A 23,272-nucleotide genomic window follows, 5' to 3' on the forward strand; every position below is an offset into this window, starting at 1 on the left:
GTCCTCAGCCTTCTGGGTGCTCTCTCTTTATACCCCCCTCCCCTGGATTCTTCCTGGATTAATATAAAAAGTCCTCATTTTTTTCCCCGCACATTCACTCACTGAGCCTAATCCCCTGAATATCTCCATCCTTCTCTGCTGCAGGAGCCTTGAGGGCAGGTTTATATCCCAGTTAACGCCTCCCCTTCAGTCAGCTAACCAGGCCTTCTGCCTACTTGGCCCAGGTGCTGCCAATCCCCTGCCTGCTGTTGTTTCAGTAGCCAGCTACTTGCAAGCAGGACTTTGCAAAAGAAGAAAAATGAGGAGGGGGCAAGGTTTGGGAAAAGGAGACTGTGTCCCCAGTAGGGAGGTTCATAGACGAAGAAGCGCAGACAATTTAGAAAGAGGTGTTTGACAAAAGCTTATACAAGCAGCACCAGGACTTGGGTTGGCTGCTAGCACATCAGACTGTTCCAGTGCAGGTGCTTCATGACAGCTGGGGACTGCTGTGGGGAAGAAGGCATATGGCATATGATGTGAGAGCATCAGTTTACCAAAACAGTCTGGGAAAAGGCAAAGGCAAAGGATGAGGTGTAAGAGGTAGTGGAGCTATGGCCGCAGGCTGGGGGTTGGTTAGGAAATAGCGTAATAGGGGCTAAGACATGACATAGATAAGGGGTAATAGGTGTTAGTAGATGAACCTGGAAGGTAACAGGGAATAATGAGACATTAAAAAATCAAAGTGTCCAGGCCCCTGGATTAATGGGAATTTGGGGAAGGAGGGAATCACTGGAAAATATATAACTGTTCTATGGTTTTGCTGGTTTTATTTGTCAAAATTTTGGAAGCTGATGGAAGCTTGTTTTAAGCTTTGTTACTTTTTTTTGTTGGCCTCTAGTTGATGTAATTTTTTTTGTAATGCAATGTAAAGTGATGGAAACAGGATTTAAGTTTTGGTACTTTCATAATTATAATAATAAAAAGGGTTCCCAGTATGTTTGCCCAATATGGGCCATGTGTTTTATGGGCATACTCAGCATGGACTTCATTCACAGTTGGTTTCTGTGACTGAGCACATGCTGCTTCTAACAGTAGTTTAATGATAGATAATGTATTTAATGGAGGGGGGGAGGAGCGACACGTAGGGAGTACACACAGGTGCACGTGCACCCCCTGCATGTGGCAGTCACCCCTACAAAAGGCGCTGCCTGCGGGTGGTGTCTGTGGGCGGTCCACGATTCCCGCTGGCTACTGCCGACCCTGCTGGCAGTGGCTGCAGGTGGTTGCCAACCCTTGGTTGACACTCACCCCCTTGCCCCCCCGCCACTGACTGCCGGCGGCGTCTGCTGGAGCTCTCTGCTCACTGCTGTCAGGCTCCTAACACTCCTGCCACTGCTGCTGTGCCCCCCCAGCCACCAGGGGCACGCGCCGTTCATGGTGGGGCAGGGAAGAGCAAATACAATACTTATGCTGCAGTGAAACTGGAAGTAATATTGAGCCTTTAATTGCTAGTATACCTTAATGACCCTTCATGGCTCTTGAATACTTTACCCAGTTAACTCCATGGCCTTTGATAGTGGAGGTAGATCTTTAATTTTGTTTTCTTATTAAAAAAAAAAAAATCCAAACTAGCTCAACTAATGTTTTAAGAAATGGTTTAATGATGAAGTAGCTTTAGGAAGCCATGAATTGGAAAAGGACTAATTTGACCTTCATTTTATTCAATGATTTCTCAGTCTGTCCACCTCTATCTAAAGATGAACCACTGAATTCCGCTGTCTTGTGTGAACAGATATTAAAATATCAGCCTAATTACTGCTTCAGCTGCTGACAGTTCAGTGCTTTAACCATCCCACATGAGAACCAGGGGAGTTGCATTAAATTCAGAACACATAGATGTCATTACAAATTTATCAGTGCAAATAATAAAAAATACACATTCTTTCTGTCAAACACCTTGCATGGAGGTATGCCATCTTGTACTGGCAGCATCTAATAATATTTCAATCTTATACTCAGTCACTTATCTGAAAGAAACACACTTGCAAGCCCAGAAATAAATGCTTTTTCCCCTTTCAAACTCGTATATTATTTAATTTTAAAATGACAAAATGTTACTTGGAAACTTTCAACATTATTTCCAGAAAATGTGCAATACTTACCCTTCAGCACAGCTGATTTAAAGTCAAACACAGCACCTATGGGTATCCCTGCCAGCCTGCTAACTGCTGGCTACATACTACCTTTAATACATACACACATGCAGCTTCCAGGGATATTAACTGGAGATGAGTGTATAGCTTGAGGACATAAAAAGCCCTTGTAACTTACTTCTGATTTCAAATCTGTGGATATTTAATTGAACAGCTGACACCTTTCTTAAGTACAGCATTGTAGATTAACTGTTCTGGGTCCTGTTACTCAAACATGCAATGCAGGTTTTATTTTAAAAGGTAATAACTAAATAAAATCTATGTAGAACTTGGATTTCTGGTGCTAGATCTTTACCTGGATGTAGAAGCTGCAGCAAATTTGTTAAATGAACTTGATTCTTTGGTCTATTTGCTTATTATCTGTAAGCAAGTCTGCAAGAAATTAAAAAAATGAATTTATTTTGCTGATTAATTATTTAACAACAACAATCTGGTTAAAAGTTTAATATCAAAGTCTGCTTGCATGTTATCTTCTTTGACTATGTCACCATAGACTGGTTTTTGAAGTCAGAGAAAATTCAGTTCTGTTGTGGTTTTTGAGATTTTTCCCCTCTGTGATTTGATAACAAACTTTTGTTAACAGAAAGAGAGAAATTAGGTTTCAAAATATTGGTGCAAATACTCAGGTTCAAGCCTTTTAAAAAATATCCCTTTTCAATATTAAGAAGACTGCTTGCAAGATTTACCCCTTGTGTGAACATGCTTGTGGAAAGTCATGAAAAATATTAATATGATAGTAAAAAAAAAAAAAGCATTTCAATTCAATGCATGTGAATATATATATATATATATATATATTTGCAGCCTGCAGCAATATAAAACCAAAATTTTCACTCTATATGGATAGCAGACATTTAGGCCCCCTCTACACATTACACTTAAGGCATGATTAACCAGGTAATCACTAGGGCTGTGTGAAGCTTCGGTCCCTGATTTGATTCAGTGGAGATTCGGCCTGATTTGGTAGCCGAATCTTTGAATCCAAATAGAATCTGAGGACCCTTCAAATCAAATTGGAACCCTCCCAATCAATTCAGAGAGATTTGGAAAGATTTGGAGATTTGGACATAGAGACAGCTTTAAATGTTTTTTCTACCTACCTCTAGGTAGCAGGTGGCTCATGAATGTTGCAATTCTGGGATGCATGGAGTGTCCCACAGAAGTATGGGGTGGGGGGGGGGGTCCCCAGCATGCTCGGCAGCAGACCTGGAAGTGGACCAGAAGCACTTCTGGGTCCTTTGGGGAGTGCACAGGGCCCCCCCCCCACACTCCCCCAACTCAATGACTGGTGCCTTCTGTGTCTGGGGGGACACCCGGGGTACCCCATGGCTGATCATCAAGCCAGGGGGACACAGGGGTCTCCCAGTGTGCTCCCCAGCAGACCCGGAAGTGGACTGAAAGTACTTCTGGTCCAATTCTGGTTTCATGGCTGAGCATGTGGAGGGCCCCCCCCCCCCAGTGGAATGCTCAATGTGCCCCAGCATCGCAGTGGTCATAAGCCGCACCTACTACCTTGAGATATGTAGAAAAAACTTTTAAAGCTGTGTCTGTCTGAAAGTCATGAAAAATATTAACATGACATAATAAAAAATCAGTATTGCTTCGATGCTCTGATGCTCCGAATCAGCATTAGATCTTCAGATTCGGATTCAGTCAAATTGAATCAGGGACAGTGATCCAAATCAAGAAATCAAATCACTGTCCCTGATTTGGGTTGAATCTGAATCCAAATTGAATAGGGCCCACTTCACATACCCTTAGTAATCATGCCTTTAAGTTGTGACCCAGCTATGCAGGTCTCCCTCGCCAACTGCTGGGGTTAGGTTCCTGAAAGCCGCCCCCCACCCCGCACTGGCGATAAAGTACAATGGGATCTAATGCGCAATCTCACAATTGCCCCTTATGCCATGCATGTGTGAGGCACAATTGTGTGGTTTGCACATTAGATCCCATTCTGCCTTTGCATGCACGTGTAGAAGGTCCTCACAAACAGAAGCATATAGTCAGAAAGGTGTATTTGATTTTTCAAACCACTTCACTTTGCTCCCCAAAGCAAGTCTGCTACCTTTACTTTAAACGGCCACTGGTTGTACTGAGCAGCTTAGCTTTCTAATAATGGTCTTCAAACAAGCATTCTTCTGTCTGTATTTTACATTGTAGATTTTTTTGTATTGCAGCCATTAACAGATGTGAAAATTTCATTTCCAGAACATTTCACAGCCTGCACTTTTGTATTGATTTACATGATAAACTATAAGAGAATCTATATTCAGATGGGGAAAAGAAAATCCTAAAATATTTGTATCTTTTCTGCTTGGCTCCTTTCACAAATTTTTCACACAATATATTTATATATGTAAATAATAATGCAATTTTAGATTCCTAATTATGATGTTATTGGCTCTTGTATGGCATTCTTCATTTTCATAATTCCCTTCAATGCTTACAGTGGAAACTGAAGTTGTAACTGAGCCTCTGAGCCCTTGAGATACTAAATACCGACCATAAGAATCCTTGGCTTTCCCTGAAGTAAATAGGCGTTAGAGAGGCAGGGTGACTTTATGGATAGGTGGAAGGTGGAGGGGTACTCATAAGATGATGGATACTTTGATTCCCACCTCTATGACTTTGTAACTTCCCCTCTTTACTGTGTGCTTTCCACTCCAACCTTTTATTTGATTTGTATATTTCAACTATAAGCATTTCAGGGCAGGGGTTAATTTTTACCATAGCTTTGTACAGAAGCTAGCACAGTGGTGCTCAACCTCCTTGCCCTGTGAACCAGATGAATGGCATAGGGCCAGACCCAGGGGTGAGGTCAGTTAGCAGATAAATTAACAGTTTTATAAATATTTTATATATAACAATTTTTTTTATCAATTTCTTTTATCTGCCAAATCCAGTCACACCTATAGTGTGCCTCTTTCTCCTGCAGAAATGAATAAACACTTAAAGTAATTTTAGAAATTCAGCTCCCTACTCTGTACAAGATAATTACAGAAAAAATGTAGAATCTTGAAATAACAAATTAGCAGGGAAAAGCATGTTATTGACTTTTAAGGGGAGAAATTGTTCTGTCACAAGATGTCATATGCTGATAAACTATATGGGTTTCTACTCAAATTTGATAGAATTTTTCTAGGTCTATGAAAATTATTTCATTCCACTGTAAATGGACAGAATAACTATTTTTAGAGGACGGTGAAACTTTTTGGTTGAATATTTTATCTAACATAAAGTGCAGGTGTGGGCTGATCAGAACTATTTGGTAATTACCAGGTAATTTTTAAATTGTCTGAGCAGAAATGTTCGAACAACTGAAAGTGATCATGTGTCGTTTCATCATTTTATTAATTATTTTTCATTTTGAAATAATATGTGAAATTTCAAGTGAAATATATTATATTTTTTAAACAGAGCTATAAGAAAAGAAAAAGAAAAGAAAAGAAACCATTTGGTTTGGCAAGGAAATACCATTACCACCAGCAATAAAATCATTTCTGGTTGACTGCTATCTATAAAACATATCTGTGCATCTCTAAAACACAAAGCTCCACACTGGTGCTCAACTGTAATGGAAAATAGCAGGACTCTGTTTCCCCTAGCCCTCACTCTCACTTCTCAGTTAGTGAAGAGGGGAGGCTGGTGAAGTCTGAGTGGTCTTCCTAGTCTTTTTGCTACTCCATGGGCTCAACGTGGCCTGCTTGACCTGGGGCTCAGGCCCTGGGGGACAAAGTATCTCTTGCTCTCTCCTGCACTAAACTAACACTTGGCCCTTTGATCCCCATGCCTTGTCCAGGCTTTAGCATTTTTGGCCTCATCCCCTTTTTTCCTTTCACTAAGACCCCTCAGCCCCTGTCCACTGATTCAGGCCCTGGCCCTCTGGGCCTCAGCCTCGCAGCAGAGGGTGCCTGCTAGGCACCCCACTCGTGGCCTCCTCTGCCCCTACTGCTACTCCCAGTCCTCTGGTCTTAAATTTAAATACATAGATGAAAAACCACAACACAAACAGTTAAACATCTAGTTGCAACTCAACTACAAGCCCTTCAGGGCCATAACAATTGCTACCCACAAAAGGAGTTGCCTTAATCCCCTTTCCAGCTCCTGGGGTACCTTCTTTTTTACTCTTAGTAAGCTCTTGCCTCCATCCCATCCCCTACCATGTCCCCTGTGGGCTTGAACTGCCAGCTCCAGTGCAGAGCCTGTTCTTGTGTGTGGCCAGGCCCTACCCCTTTCTCAGTCACCTAATTGCTGCCCTGAAGGTGGGCCCAAGTGTTCCTGCTCAGATTAATGAACAACTTGGCTTTTCTTCCCCTGCAATCCCTCCCCAAGCTCTTAGTAGTCCCTGGCTTCCAGTCTTACATCTCCCACAGGTTGCTCTCTGTGTCCCTTCTCCCATTTGAGTCCCCATGACTTGGCTTCCAGCAAGTGTATGTTCCTTTCTCTTCTTCCCCTGTTGTGCCTGAGTAACAGGGCTTGGGTTCCCTGTTACACTTCCCCATTGGTAAAATGCATGTAATATTTACCCACCTATGTAAAATACTTTGAGATCTATGCATTAAAAACAATATATAAGTGCTAAGTACTCGTACAATGAAAATATTCTTTTAAGATGACACCAATTTTGTCCATGCCCTTAAAAAAATCATGTAATTATACCTGATCCAGATGCCATCACAATCTAGGTGTTGGTTGTAAATGTAGCCCGTGTACAAAGTAGGCATTACTCTCTTCACCTGCTCCACAACAGTTTCCCCTCTACTTCACATTTTCCCAGTTAACCTCAACTTACTCCAAAACCCACTCCTTGACACAGTTCTGAGATCTTCTGCAAATTAGCTTCCAACCTCATCCTTCTCCCCACAGACACTAATATGGTCGTACTGTTTAGAGAAATTGTACAAGGGGAATCAATGCCTTCTTATTGGTGAGGGGTGTCATAATGATCTGTACAAAATGGATCTGGTACCTATTACATTATTGGAACTTGATTATGCCCATTCAAATTAGCAGAGTGTAACAGCTGCGCTACAATTACCAATTTATTCCTAATTATGACTGTGGGGAATGAGGAATGCTTACAAAAAATGGAAACCATTAAATTCAATAAATGCAGCCTGTAAACACTATGCATGAATCACTGTGATGCAATATTTAAAAAAGAAAGCCCTGGAGAAAAGGACTGTATATCAAGTAACACAGACCACAGCTCTAATACAAACAAATCAAACATTTTCCAAAGATTGAAGTTACATCATACATAATCCCAGCTGTAAAGTGCACACAATCAATTATCTGGTTTCAATATGAGGAGAGAAAAAAACATCTTTATATTAGATGCTAGCCTTTAAAAAAATAGGCTTTGTTTTCTTTTGGTAGTGATACTTTTGGCCAGAAGCAGGCAATTATTTCGGCTGGAAGGCTACTTAATGAGTTTTGGTGAGCTGTTGAGGGCAGCACATACAAAATCTTTTAGAAGATACCATTTTAACAAATGATAGATAATAAAAATAATATACTAAAAATGAAATATCTACTATAACATATTTTAATTAAAAAAAAAAAGTCCTGATTTGTTTTTTTGAGTAGCATATATAAAGGTAATTGCATAATAGCTTGAAAGAAAGTCTTGCTCTTGTATATTGGGTGTCAAGTGTGTGGGGGCAGGTTTATGAGGGAGTGGGTATGTGGGGTGTGTTTTGGGAAGTGTGGGGTGGGGTGGGCATGTGCAGGAGCATGCACACGCATGTGTGGGGGGATGACTGCCTAGTTGCTAGGTCCTGGGAGCCAGCTGGGGGTGAGGGAAGGTGGTGGCAGGGGATGCGTGCAGCAGAACTCACTCAGGCGGTACGGTGCAGGTGCAGTCCATGGCTGCCTCCACTGTGTTCTGCATGCTGGCTGTTCTACCTCCTCCCACCCAGGGCAGCCAGCACCATGCTCCCATCTGCTCCTGCCAGCCCCAGCCAATGGGTACAGTTTCCTGGTGTGGCTGCTCCCAGTGTGGCTGCAGCTACTAAGCTGCTGCTCAGCTCCCCCCTGCCTCTAGTGGTTCCTCCTCCTTCTGCAGCTGTGCTACCCCAGGAAGAGAGGAAGCTGCAACCAGTGTGCAAGGATCTGGCTCCAGCCCCAGGCCGCCTTCCACCCACTCCGGCACAATGAGCAGCCACCTATGGGCAGCTGAATGAGTGGAAGGCAGCTGGGAGCTGAAGCTGGAGCCCCATGTGCTGGGGCAGGAGCCACCCAGCTATAGTTCCTCCCCCCTACCCCCCAGAGTGGTGCAGCAGGAGTCATTGGAGGTAGGTGGAGCCAAGCAATACCTGGGCAGCTTCAGCCTTACCACAAACAGCCCCATTGGGAAGCTGTGCACACTGACTGGGGCTGGGGCCAGGGCTAGCAGGTGTGGGTGGGAGCATGGCATGGGCTACCCCATTCAGACCGCTGTGGGGGCAGCGACTGGCCAGATCCAACCAATTGGCAGATGCCTCCCATGGGCCAGTTCCAATCAGTTAGCAGGCAGGCTGGATCCAGCCCGTGGGCTGTATTTTGCCTACCCCTGCTTTAGGCCAAAGCTTGTGAAACTCCCCCGGCAAAGGTTTAAAGTGCTCTACAGTCTAGCCTTTTCCCACTTCCACCTTCCCCCCCAAATCAGGCATTTTTATAGATGGTGAGAGCATCAAGAATTTTAAAAGTATTTATAATAGTAAAAAAAAAAAAAAAAGGACAGGACACAAATCTTCATGCTTACTAGTATAAATCTATCTCTGAGATAGGTATGAGGAAATTTTCTTGCATGCGTTATTCAATAAATGCTTATCTAGGAGGCTGTACACACACATTGAAATCATTCAGGACAACTCCCCCAGGTTTGTTTTCCTGAAAGAAATGGACCTGTTCAGAAGTTCAGAGAACCAAAGAGCCTGCAGTGTGGATGCTGGACTACCAGGGGTCCCTAGAGCACAAGGCCCAGAGAGCTTTTCAGGCTTTTCTTTTTTAAGTGAATGTAGGCTGGAATGGTCAGGGTCAGGGAAGGTGAAGGCAGGGTCTGTGCCATACACAGAAGAGTCTTCCAGCCTTTCCCATCCCTACACTGTGTTGCAGCACACATAAAGCTGGGCAGGGTGTATGCTTGTATGCTTCCCTGTACCCGAGTGCTACAGTGTGATTCAGGCAGGGAAAAAATTGGGAGCAGAACACACCCCAAGTGCTTCAGTCCTGGGCTTTTCCAGCCCAAAGCACTCGGGGGGGGGGGGTGTATTCTGCTCCCGGCTCAGTTGAGACTGACATAGTTCTCCCTTCCCCTGTGGGGGAGCCAAGCACACTGGGATGTGGAGGTCTGCTCTGCATCTGCTCCCTGTACAGAAGTTATGTCTCCTGAGAGATATTCTCCAGGGAACAATTCACTCAGGTTGCTCCAGAGTTATTTTTCTCCCAGTGGCCACTTTTACCCTGGGAGAAACAGTATGAACTTCTGTACATTTGTGGCTTCTCCTGAGAGAGCAGGGATTCTCCCTGGAAATACTGAACATCTGTCTAAGCCCAGAGTTTCTTGTACCTTCTCCTGAAGCAGTGACTTATATGAACAATATTAGCAATTGCTTAGGGAACAATATTAGGCAGATGGCCATGTACATAAAAACCATAATGAACTGAGTATACATGTAGTGAACGGTTTGTGAATAACCTTTGAACTTTGTTCCTAGGTCATGTGTGCCACATCACAAAGAAAAACACAAGTTGCAAAATCCAAAGTCTCATCCAACTCCTGGATATTGTCTAAGTTCCAGTTTTTGAGCTTTTAGGGAGGGGCTGGCTTTCTCAGCCTCCCACAAACATCTTGTATTGTGCTACTGTAGCAAATTCAATCTGTGAGCGCAGAACTGGTTGCAGATGACAAAATATCTTCCTGGAAGAAACTTGCATTGTTCCACTACACTGAATCACTGTACCTTTGTCTAATTTCCTTTGCTTGCTCTCTCTCCACATTAAATATTGTAGTCTTCTATTTCATCTTTCCAATGTTCATAACTTCAATTTGTATCCCTTTTGATTCTACAGAAGGAGAAGCTTCTGGTAACAGTTGAATCTATGAACATTGACAACAAGTGCTTTGCAAAGAAAATGCCCATAAAAAGTAATGGAATTCAGCAAATTCCTGCAAATTGCACTTTGGGAATTTGGCACATTTTAGCTGCAAGGAATGTAGATGTTTTATATCACAACCCTGCATGCTAACATTACTCAAAGATAAATGCCCTTGATAAACCCTATCATTTTCACACTTCAAGTGTAAAGTGTTGAAATAAAAAGCTGATGAAGCATAAAGTGCTGAAGTAACATGTTATTTTCAACATTTTATCTGTCATTTGCCATTTATTTCAACACTTTAGATAGTACATTAAATACTCATCTGTCAAGGAAGCATTTGTGAGCCTGTAGTAAAATGTTAGGGAAGCCTCAGAGTAGCAGAAATGATTGTGGCAACATGGAAGGGTCAGAGAGCACCAAGAGAGGACTGAAGTAGCTGAGTATAGGAATACTATGGGACAAAAGAGTGTAAGAGGTTCACTGAGATTCAGAGCATAAAAGAGGATGCAAGAGCATTAATGGGGTTTTAAGGAGCATCTCGAGAGAAAGCATTTCAGGAATTTCAGTTGAGTTGTCATGAATTGTGGAAGCATGAAAGTCCCTAGAAGGTAATAGAACACCATTATATACACAAAAAAAATCTCTTTTAGTACTAACTGTAGCTTACAGTGATGAATATGGTTACAAATACTGTCTGATAAATACATAGTTATCTGGGATTGTGTTGTGCCGCTTCCTTGTGTGTGTGTGTGTGTGTGTGTGTCTGTCTGCCAACAAGGCAGGGACAGGAAGGAGATCAAGATGAAAAGATAGCAAGAGAAGATATCTTATAGATTCATAGGTTCAGAGATGCTAAGGTCAAAATGGACCCCAAAGGATCATTGAGCCTGACCCCCTGCCTGTGGCAGGAAAAAGTGCTGGGGTCATATGACCCCAACCAGGTGCTTGTCCAGTCTCCTCTTGAAGACCACCAAAGCAGGAGAGCGCACCACCTCCCTTGGAAGCCTGTTCAGATTCTGGTGACCCTTACTGTGAAGAAGTTCTTTCTGATGTCCAACCTAAATCTACTCTCTATCAGCTTGTAGCCATTGTTTCTGGTTATTCCAGGGGATGCTCTGGTAAACAGAGCATCTCCTATTCCCTGCTGCCCCCCCCCCCCCAGTGAATTTGTATACTGCCACAAGATCCCCCCTCAGCCTTCTCTTGTGGAGGCTGAAAAGGTCCAGGTCCCTCAGCCATTCCTCATAGGGCCTTCCCTGCAGGCCTCTAACCATACGAGTGGCCCTCCTCTGGACCATTTCAAGGTTGTCCACATCGTTCTTGAATTGTGGCACCCCAAACTGGATGCAAGTCCTGGAAAAAAGTCCTGTTGGATAAGGTGACTTGAGGAAGGGCATCTGACACCTAGACATTTCTCCAACAGCTCTTCCAACTATACAGCTGGCCCAATAAACAATGTCATAAAAAGAGCTCTAAGGTGTGGACTCTAAGAACTACTGGCTGCATCATTCATTTCCACATGGACGAGAACCATAGGATAGTAGTTGGAGGGTCGGATGAGGTCGGGAATCCTCGCAGTGATGTCTTGGATCCTGGCACCGGACAGGCAGCAAACCTCCCATGCTGTTGGATCCTATCGACAAATAGGCCCCCGCATGCCTCTCAAGAGGGAGTTGCCCACCACAATGACCCGGCATCTCTTCTTCTGGCTGCCCGGTTGTCGCTCAGCTTGCATGGTTGTTGCGGATATGTCTCCCACTAGGACTTCCTCTGCTGCATCATCCTTCAGTGCTGCCAGGGCTTTGTATCTGCTTCCCAGTTTTGTTAGGGAAGCAGTTACAGCCACGCGCTGTCAGGCTCTGGAGGTGACCATCTTCCATTCAGCTGCCTTGGGATCCTCTTGTTATGCTTCTGCGCTAGGTGTCTGGTCCTGCAGAGAATGAAAATACCCATCAATTTCCGCCTCTGCAGCTCTGATCCCCTGCAGCCTGCTCACCTCTGCCTGGACTTCCCTCACCTGTCCCTCCAGAACCTCAATCTGGGCACATGTGGGACAGGTGAGGGGACCCCTGGCCCCCACACTGCCCCCATGCCCCCACACTGCCCCCAGGCCCATCTTCATACAGGGCCTGCTCCCAACTATCTTCCACTGTGGTTCTAGCTACTTCTAAACATGCAGGAAGATGTGAACCTTTAACACTTCAGATTGAGAGGTAATGTTGGCTGAATGGACAGGAACATATATTGTACCCAACTAAAAAGCAATACATGATGGGAAATGTTCCCGCCTGTGTACACTGCAAACTCTGAACTCTGGTCCAGTAAAATCCTCTGAAGCACATTCAGGCCCTTTGGTCTAAAAGCACCATCAATTTTCCACAAAACGACCCTGGTTTGATATAGTAAAACACTCATAGATTCATAGATGTTAGGGTCAGAAGGGACCTCACTAGATCATCGAGTCTGACCCCCTGCATAGGCAGGAAAGAGTGCTGGGTTCAAATGACTCCAGCCAGATGCCCATCTAACCTCCTCTTGAAGACCCCCAGGGTAGGGGAGAGCACCACCACCCTTGGGAGCCCATTCCAGATTTTGGCCACTCGAACTGTGAAGAAGTTCTTCCTAATGCCCAGTCTAAATCTGCTCTCTGCTAGCTTATGGCCATTATTTCTTGTGACCCCCAGGGGTGCCTTGGTGAGCAGAGCCTCACCAATTCCCTTCTGTGCCCCCATGATGAATTTATAGGCAGCCACAAAGTTGCCTCTCAACCTTTTCTTGCGGAGGCTGAAGAAGTTCAGGTGCCCTAGTCTCACCTCGTAGGGCTTGGCCTGCAAGCCCTTAACCTTTTGAATGGCCCTTCTCGTGACCCTCTCCAGGTTATCCACATCCCTCCTAAAGTGTGGCACCCAAAACTGGACGCAGTACTCCAACTGCGGTCTGACCAGTGCCCAATGGAGGGGAAGTATCACCTCCTTGGTTCTGTTTGTCATGCATCTGCTGATGCACGATAAAGTGCCGTTAGCTTTGCTGATGACTTCATCACACTGACGACTCATGTTCATCTTGGAGTCCACTAGGATGCCGAGATCCCTTTCCGCTTCCGTGCTACCGAGCAGGTCATTTCCTAGGCTGTAGGTGTGCTGGACATTTTTCCTCCCTAGGTGCAGCACTTTGCATTTCTCCTTGTTGAACTGCATTCTGTTGTTTTCTGTCCATTTGTCCAACCTGTCCAGGTCTGCTTGTAGTTGTTCCCCGCCCTCTGGTGCGTCCACTTCTCCCCACAGTTTTGTATCATCCACAAACTTGGACAGAGTACACTTCACTCCCTCGTCCAAGTCACTGATGAAGACATTGAAGAGTATCGGTCCAAGGACCGAGCCCTGCAGGACCCCACTGTCCATGACTGACTCAGTCTACCTGGAAAGTTTAGCTATATTCACTAAAGGCCTGAATGTAAATTATTAGGGCTTTGTCATGTGTTCTCTTACAACAGCTGCATTAGGGTGGTGTCACACGTTCACTTGTAACAGCTGCAAATCTTTGGAACAAAGGCTACTTGCAGACATAAACAAAGAAAACCCAAAACTTGACGTGTTTCTGTGCCAGGCCCAACATACGCCCAGAATAGGTAGTACTCTAGTTGGGCCTGGCTTGTCTGCCATCTGTAAAGATCAGGCACTTTAGCGGGGCTTTTTGGTGCTTTTATCTAATAGTTGATTGAATCAACTCTAGCTAAAAGCACCAAAAAGCCTCACTGAAGCACCTGATCTATACAGACACTGCAGAGCCAGCTCAAACTAACACACTGCTTCTTTTGATAAGGCATAGCTTTTTCTTTTTTTTTTTAAAGTCTGCAAGCAGCTGCAATGATGTATTGAAGTACCTGTTAGGAGAAAACCCTTGCCTGAAAGGGAACTTTGCAATGCCATGAGGGCACTTAACATGCACTGAATTACTTGAATGTGCATCTACCTGCATTTTAACTGCACACAGTAAATGTTAAGTTGAACATGTGCCACCACCCCATAATTAGTTAATATGCGTTAAGCCTGTGTGTGGATCTTCCAATTGTTTTTTTTTCAAGGTGAATTCAGCTAAAGGAAACTGAGGCTACTATATTTCTGCATGAGATTTCCTGGATGCATATGTAAGGCTATTTATTTAATGCACTTGAAATTCATGACTTTATTCATTCATCTTTGACTTTCCCTGAATATCTTCATGCAGAGATCCCTAAACCTTTGCTATCTTAAATTTAGCATACACTGATTGTGGTATTCTCTTTGGAATATATGTGGACACTTCACATTTTTTGGCTGAAATACAGTGCACTTACACTCACAGGTCATTCAGCTGCAACCAGTGATACTATTTGAATGAGGACTGAGCTGTTCATATTTTTTTTTTTTATTGGATTAGTGGAAAATATGGGTAGACCTCTTGAACCCTAAAGACAAGCTTTAGTGCTTTCATTAATTGGTACTTAAATGCATACAGGATTGTGAATGACGTAAATTACTGGCACAAGGAACAAAAAGGCTAAACAAAAGAATGCAGACTCTCAAAATGCTTCATGTGCACACTGCAGATGAACTATTTCAAGTCAGTTTGGTACTAGCATGCTATAAATGAGCTGTCAAACCTCAAAGGAGGCACCAGGTATGCTAACTAAACAGGACAAATCTAGGACCTGAACCTGTAAAGATACGCACATATATTTTGCCATGCAATCAGTTTTAATGAATTCCTCCAAAGAAGTGCTTTACCTTAGTGATATTTTTCTTTATGTGATCAGTTAGAAAGGTGACAGATTATTTTTTTATGTTGCTATTGCTATGTTGGAGTATTGAGCAAACACTTGAGCATCAATCTTGGTGCTTTATTAAAGCAATGACTTAGTTTTTTGCCTCCCAAATACCTAATAAAATACTCCTAAGAATGTACAGTCAATATCTAACAGTATTTTTGTAGAATTTGTCTAAAGAACTTTTCAGTATCCAATCTTTACTGACTCTGATTACTCATTAACTGTAAAACATCTGTATAATGTAGCTCTCACTTCTCTCTTATTTTCATTCTGCCGCTTATATTTAGAACCATCTCCCTGTGTCATATTCAATACTTTCTCTGCCTTTCTCTTTCCCTCCTTCAGATCCTAACTTAAAATATACTTTTTGCACTTGCACAGTGGTTCTCAACCTTTTTTTTAACTTAGATTTGAAACACCCTTTAGATAGATTCAAGGCACTCCTCGGAAAATGCTACTTCTTCATTTTCACTCTTTTTTCACTACAGAAAAATAAAGGAGTTTTTCTGTTGCAAAGAAATTAGACCACAACTATTGATTTCTATTTGAAATCTCTGGCCACATCCAGATGAGTGTGGACATGCGATATTTGGCACAACAGACCCGTCTGAGGCACCACACAACGCATATCCTGGCATTTCCCACACTGCTATTTTGCAGTACGGGGGTTCTTTGGCCCAGGGAGATTCCGGGGTCAAAGAAACCTACATCAAAAAAGTGCGGTGCACATTGCACAGTGCCTGCTGCCTGAAACCAGAGCCACGCTCTGGCTGCTGGCCAGGCTGTCAGCTGCAGCAACGCTATGGCTACAGCTCCTCAATGCCCCCTGGACCTTAGGTAAGGCTGTTGGGCCCAGCACAATTGGGGGCCCCACCCATCCCCACCCCTGGACCTTAGGTAAGGCTGTTGGGCCCAGCACAATTGGGGGCCCCACCCACCCCCACCCGACCCTGGATAACCTGCCACATGCTAGAACACGTGTGGCATGGATGTTCACTGGGGACAAGTAGCAGTGATACAAGGTGTGCCACTGCTACTTGTCCCCAGGGAAACAAATGTCTGTGCTCATCTTGACATAGCCTCTGGGTGTATCTAATGAATTGTTTGCACACCTAACCATCTAATATTGTGTGACACCCTGCAGCACTATTGAGGCACTACTGAAAAGATCTTAAGACACCCCAGGGGGCTGGGGAACACTGGTTGAGAAGCACTGAGCTTGCATTTTTAAAGGTAAGTAAAAGAAAAGGGGAAAAAAAAAGAAAAGGAAAAAAATAAAACAAGAAAAAATAAGCCTCCAAATGGTAGTAAGTGGCAAGCAAGAAAATTATTGGGCTCCTACACATGAGCATGAAGGTTACCCCAATGCCCTGGAATTCCAGTGCATCAAAGCAGACTCAGTTGATCAGGTCTGCTGGAGTGTGACAATTGCCATGCTGCAGCAGCTGCCTGCATTAGTATTCCCACACTTAAAAATGGTGGTGGGGGTGCTTGAAGTAAAGCTTGAACAAGCTTTAGTTCAAGCAATCTCATCACCATTTTTAAGCGCAGGGATGCTGATACATGAGACATGGTGGAACTTTAATTAAAGCAGAGCTCAGAGGCACTCTAATTAAAGTGCTGCCCCTCCCCCATACCTGGAACAAGTGTAAAAGTGCCCATTGTGTCTTCTTTGAAGAATAATATGATCAACATTTTGTTATTATATTTCTACAAAAGCAGGCATTTTATATGTAGCCCGGGTATACCCAGGGGGTGTACCCTGTCCTCCAATGACAGTGGTGCTGAGGAAGGGGTCAGCTGCTAAAGCAGCTTCCTCCCCTCTTTATAGAGCTAGGCCAAAACCAAATACTTAACTATGTACAATTTATTACAAGAATAAATACAGACGCTTAATATAAAACATAGAATATTTACAAGGCTTAACATTCAATACTATGTATAATATTCCACAATTTACATATAATACCAAATATAAACCAAATAACTCACAACCTATACAACACAATTAACAAACAGGGATAGTACCTTAACCATAATATTTCTTTAAACCTTCACAAACAGCAATACCAATATACACATTGAAACATTAAAATACATAAACCATATAACCCCTCTTAAAGGATAACCCTAGCTATATAGCCATTAACATGACTGGTTGCTGGGCAGACTGGCATTGCTCAGAACAAAATAGGGAGTGCACTTGGCACCCTCAAAATAGGGAGTGCACTTGGCACCTCCCAAAGGGGTCCCCTGAAGCCCCTCCCCTTTAGGGCCCTGGGATGTGAACATGCCCCTCCCACAAGAGGAGGGTGGAGGCGACAGACCCTCACCCATGTCAGCCCCCCCCGGGGGGGCCCACTTCCCCAGTAACTCATGCTTCCTCTCTGGAGAAGTCAAGGCTCATCCCCTGATAGCTGATCCCACAAGAGCCTCTCCCCAGTGGCGCCTTTGGCTCTCCTTGATGGCCTGGCACCCTGCACTGGGCACCCAGGGCTCTCTCTCTCACGTGGGAGCCAAGCCCTGCAGGATCCAAATTCCTATGTGCTGATCTGCACACAGTGTGGGGACCGAGCAGCCTCAAGCTGCTGCCAGGGCCAGCTCTCTGTGTGCCGATCTGCACACTGACTGCCAAGCTGCTTGCTGGGTTTGCAGTCTCAAGCTGCCTCAAGTGGCTCCTGGAGTCTGATCCCCCTGCACTGATTTGTGCACCACTGAAGCTCAAGCAGAGTGTGGAGGATGGCCATCTCTGGAGCTCCTCTCTCCTCATCATCCTTCGTTATCTCCCTAGCCTGCTGAGCATGCTCCCCTTTTATACTCTTCAGGGGCTCCACCCCTGAAGTTCTCTGGACCTGGTTCAGGTCCAGCTGCTCCTTGCCCTCTCCCTTCAGAAAAGGGTGGGGCATTGCTTCCCTTGTGCTGCCTCCAGATTGGTGGGCGGGCTCCACCAATCAAACAGCAGACCCTCGATCCTGGGACTCAACCCAAGCTCCAAAAAGGTAAGCCTGCTACATATATATTCCTAAAATATTTTGGATATGTAGATTCTAGAATTTTTTCACTTGCTAAGGCAGCAGGTAGGGTGGGGTGGCACACTAGAGGCTAACGCTAACTGGTCCAGAGAGACATGAGCATTCATAGGCAATGTAATTATAGTATCCAATGAAACAGGTTGTTGCCTATGAAAGTTCATGCCTCTGAGTCCTTGTTTCTAAGGATGCATACAAATTTTCAAATCAAGTGGTTGAAGTTCAACCAGTTGATTTTAAATGGGCGTACCCTGTCCATAAGTGCAAAAGGCTATCTGTATGCTCTGCAACCAGCCCGTAATGCTAAAAGTGCCCAGCCAGGGGATCCAGAGCGCATACCCCAGCATGCTTTGCAGGTTCTTCTGTCTGCCTGGTACAGGTGGTAGAGGCCCAGGGCCCAGGGCACAGGTCAGTGCCAAGTCGCTGGTGCCCCACAGGACCCTGCCTTTCTCCCCTGCACAACACCACTATCTCCCTCAGCTGTCAGGCTGTCAGAGAGCTGTTTCTCAAGCCCGTCAGCTTCCCCTCCAGCAGCTCAATGGATCTTTACCCTTGTGGGTTACCTGTCAGATCCAATGCAGATCTTTACTCTTCATCTTTCCAGGCCATCAGATAGGATCCACAGGGGACTATCTGATGGGCTGGGGATAGGGAGCAGGGATAGGCTGATGAGTGTCTGTAGAGAAGAGTGGGTTCAGGATCCCCTTGGGAGGCAGAGGAAAACTGTGTCCATGGGGGGGGGGGAGGAATCAGGGGGACATGGCTCAGTAGTTCATGGGGAGGGGGAATAGGGGGGCCAGGAATGGGCTGAGCTGTGTCCAAGCAGAGGGGTGAAGATGGTTAGGGGTTTCTGGAGACCATAGAGATGAGCTATCCGTGAGGGGAAGGGATGGGGCAGGGAAGGGTCAGGTTCCAGTGAGGATGGGATCCCCCTAATTTGGAGGCAAGGGGTGTTAGTTCAGTCTGCAAGATCACATTTCCTGCTGCCCAAAAACTGTTGGAGTCCTGCACCCACTGAGACCTCACCCCATCCTCCCTTCTCCCCTCCACATGGACATGGCCCAGTGGTACAGGTAGGGCCTGTGGCCCCTTGTCTCTCCCCAAAAACTCTGCTAGGTGACAATTTGATTAACATGGTCCCTGCAGAGGGCAGACATACCATGGGCTCTTTAGGTAACCCTGAGTTGCAACCTGAGCTGGATACATTCCTGAGGAAGGGGAGTAACCTGCTCCCACTGCCTACATGACTGGCATCACATATCTGGGTGAGGGGCTTGGGGTCCCTATTGTTCTGAGCAATGCCAGTCTGCCCGACAACCAGTGATGCATTTCAAATTGGTTGGCTGGCAGCCAACAGATGCTGGCCTCCATTGGACCAGGTAAATGAGGTCATTTAAGTTAAGGACTGCCCTGGAGGAGGGGCAGTAGCCATGATGAAAACTTAGAGAGAAGCTGGACCATCTGAAACTTGCTCTCTCTTGAAACTCATGATCAGTGAACTGCCTGCCTCCAGATGGAATCTTCACCTGCCTCTGCATGATACTTATGAGTAACCTACCTGAGACCTAACTAGATATATAGCTTGCAATACCTCAGATGTGTCATCAAAGGCTACCCAGCCATGCCAGTTTGCTCTATGGGATTTCTCTGATATTGCTCTACCCTGAACCCTATTCCAAATCTTCTCCTTGTGACCAATAAAGTTCTCCTTGCTGTTGGGGTGCTCAAGTTGGTACATGCAGATGCTCACTGCACCTGGTCTACATTTATGCAGCTTACTTTAAACTGCATGATCATAGATCAGGAGTGGCTTGTGAAGACTTGCCAGTTTCATAAGCTGTGCCACAAACCCAATATAAGTAACTTGGGGTAGGGGGGAGAGGCAGGTGGGATCAGGGAGGCTAGAGGGTCCATGGGGTGGTTGGAAGGTCTGTGGAGGGGGCTGATGAGTCCACAGGGAGGGGGGGTGTCTGTTTGGGGATAGGGAAGTCAGCGGACTAAAAATAGCCTGGTCAGGGTTGGGGGGGGGAGGAAGAGCAGAGCCCTGGGGCTGGGGTGAGAAGCTGGGCTATTGAAGCACCTGGGGCTGCATTCCAAACATTCAGTTGATTAATCTAACCCATTCCAGATCTTAGTTCATCTACTCAGGTATACTAACTTAGATCAGGCCCACCATTTCTGGCCTGATTAACGCTCCCTTCCCCCCAACTTCTGCACACACGGGCATTTAGATCAACCTAACCTTTGTTAGGTGAATCTAAATGTAATGTCTGTAAGTCCCCACTTGGGCTAAACTGAGTGCTCAGACTTGGGTGTCAGTCACAAAGGCACTAGGCCTAGGGACAGACATTCAAAAAGCCTGAGCCTGAATCGGTTCAATCTTTGCAGGTTAGTCTAACCTGGCTAGGCTGAACCAGTTTGTAACTAGACAGACATTGTCTCTGGACTGAGAAAATTCAGGCACATGCCCTCAGTGGCTCAGGCTAGAATCTGGGAGGGGAGAGGGTTCTACAGCAGCCCTCCCTTCCTTCTACAGTACTGAGCTGAGGCGGGGCTTGGCCAGGCCCCAGCAGGACCTCTGATTAGGGAAGTCTGCCTGCACCATCTCAGGCTTTTCCCTGCTGGCTGCTCCAGGGGCGGGAGTGTTACCTCAGCCCCCTGCTAGCACTCTGAGGCAAGGGTGTGTGTGCAGTGCATGCATCTGTTGATGATATGGAGCTTTTCAATCTCCCTCCCTGCTTCTTTATACTTTCTACAGCAAACTGACCAGTGAGCAAGCCAGCAGATGACTGATAACAGCATTTATCACCTCATCAGCAAAACAATAGCCTCTCTCCATTAGTTCAAACTCTTCTTAAGCAGCTTAACAGCTGACCTGTTGATTAGCTCCAAAAAGCCCTAAGCAGTCACTGTTCTGTCTGCCTGTCCCAGTGAAATTGGAGACAAGTTAATGCCAAGACAGACACCTCTTGGCATTAACTAGTATACAACATGTTTAGGGTCTGTGGAGCTAGGGTGTGAGCTGTGGGAAATAGGAGGGAGGGAGGGGAGATCCTTGCTTGTCCAGCAAACAGCGAGGGTGGGGGATAGGACAGGGGGAAGCCAGGCAGACCCTGCTGTACTTGCAGTCTCTGCCAGAGCTCCAGTCAGGGAACAGAGGGGGAGGGTGAGCCGTGCTATGGAGCAGGGAGCCCCATCCAGCCCAGAGAACATGCCGGGATGCTGGGGGAGTCTGGTTTATCTTAAACCAGCAAGGGATCTGGGTCAGGCATTGCATAAACCAGTATGACCCAAATCAATTAAGTTTGATACCAGATTCAACCAGGTTTATCTCAGACCAGTTTCAGTCATTTTCAAACAGGTTTATGTGCACTGAACATCTGTTCTGTTACAGGGTTAAACTAGTTTCTTATCACTTAAACTGGTTTATGTGTAATGCCTGTCCCTAGCCTAAAGAATTACTGTATGTAACTACTGTTTTCTCCCCTGTATTGCCCCTTTAAATTCCAGAGATATTTACTCAGTGACCATGCAATGAGACAAAGGTGATGCAGGATTTTACCTAGGGGACACAGAAGATGCTTTCTGACAGAGATTTTGCTTTTGTCCTTTCTAATTGTGTTGTTTAGCTTTACTTTTACTTTACAAACTTGAAAAGGTTGTTCTTTGTATATGACAAAGCAAAGATACAGTGATGAGCAGTAGAAACTGGATGCATGTTTGATCCCCCAAAATAAAATAGTGAAAAAGTTCTAATGAAATGCTAACACACTAGGATTCTAAAAACACTATCTGGAACAAGTTTCCTTAGTAAAATGCTTTTGTTTAGTGTGTAACTGAAGTAATATTTCTTTTGTGAAGACATAAGCAATCCAAACTCCTGTAACTGGATATATACAATTAGTTTCAAATATGGACTCCCAAGCAGGGATGGAGGAGTTAAAATGTATATTGTTATAAGCGTTGACAAAGATTAATTAAGATAAGCATTTTATCTATGAGTACTCTTTCCTGATTATTCATACATTACTTTCCCAATGTCTTGCACAGTAAGAATGATTCAAGTTTTCCATCTCATTGTGCCTGTCATTCTGTCACATTTTAATGTCAACACTGTGTTTATTAGGGACATTTTGCCCACGGGGTTTGTCATTTTTTGTCTTTCAGTCACTGAAGAGAGAAAATACCACTATGTCCCTGCATTTTTTGCATGGCATCATACTGACACAGCAAGTTGGTGACTAACTGTGCTGTCATAATAGGCAGTGAACCTTATTAAAATATGCTCTGTTGAGAATTATAACTTCTTTATTTTCAATGTATTTAATCATTTCCTTCTATTGCGCCATGCTTCTTAAGATGACACAAACAATAATTTGTATGCAGAGAATGAATTAAATGAGCCACCAACTCATTGTGATGACCAAAAAGTTCACAATCCTATAAATGAAATAATTATTCATGAAATGAAAGGAGGACAAAATAAAGGAACCCCAAAGCCCAATGTAACAAGCCAGTACAGAACTCTTAATACCTATAGTAAAAACCGAAGGCTAACTAATCTGGACTTTTTATGCAAGAGAAAAGTTTAATAATTCCAAATACGAAAGCCCAACATCTCTTCTTTTGTGGCTATGATTCTTGATGGATAACTTTTTAGTTTGACTTTTGAATAATATCACTTCCTTATGAAAGTTTCTCTGGGACTGAGAGTAACGTGATCTGATGGTAATCGTTACAGTTGCTTACCCCTTTCCTGATCAGGCTTGTTTTTTTTTATTAATATTCTTTCAAAGTATATTCTTTTCCCCATACTCAACTAAAGAGTTGTAGTAATGTTTTCAAGTTATTTTTACTGATTGCTTTGAGTAGATCTGTAGTTGCCTGCATAGCATGCTTATGGTTCTTTAGTTTGTTGACAGCTACTTTACATAGTCCCAAGGTGATTTCAAGAACAAGAGGCTGGTTTTCATTCTGCCCATTTGAGTATCTTCACACTGTGGTATCATTGAACAAAGAAATGAATGACAGCCAGAACTCTTTTTACATTTCATTAATATTCAGAAAGCTTTAGACAGCATAGGCAGATGGTCCCTATGGTAGATACTGGAAACGTATGGATTCCCTGAAAACATTATGTAGATTTTTCCAGTCTTTAT

Source organism: Alligator mississippiensis, chromosome 3 (assembly GCF_030867095.1).
Source record: "Alligator mississippiensis isolate rAllMis1 chromosome 3, rAllMis1, whole genome shotgun sequence".
Lineage (NCBI taxonomy): Eukaryota > Metazoa > Chordata > Crocodylia > Alligatoridae > Alligator > Alligator mississippiensis.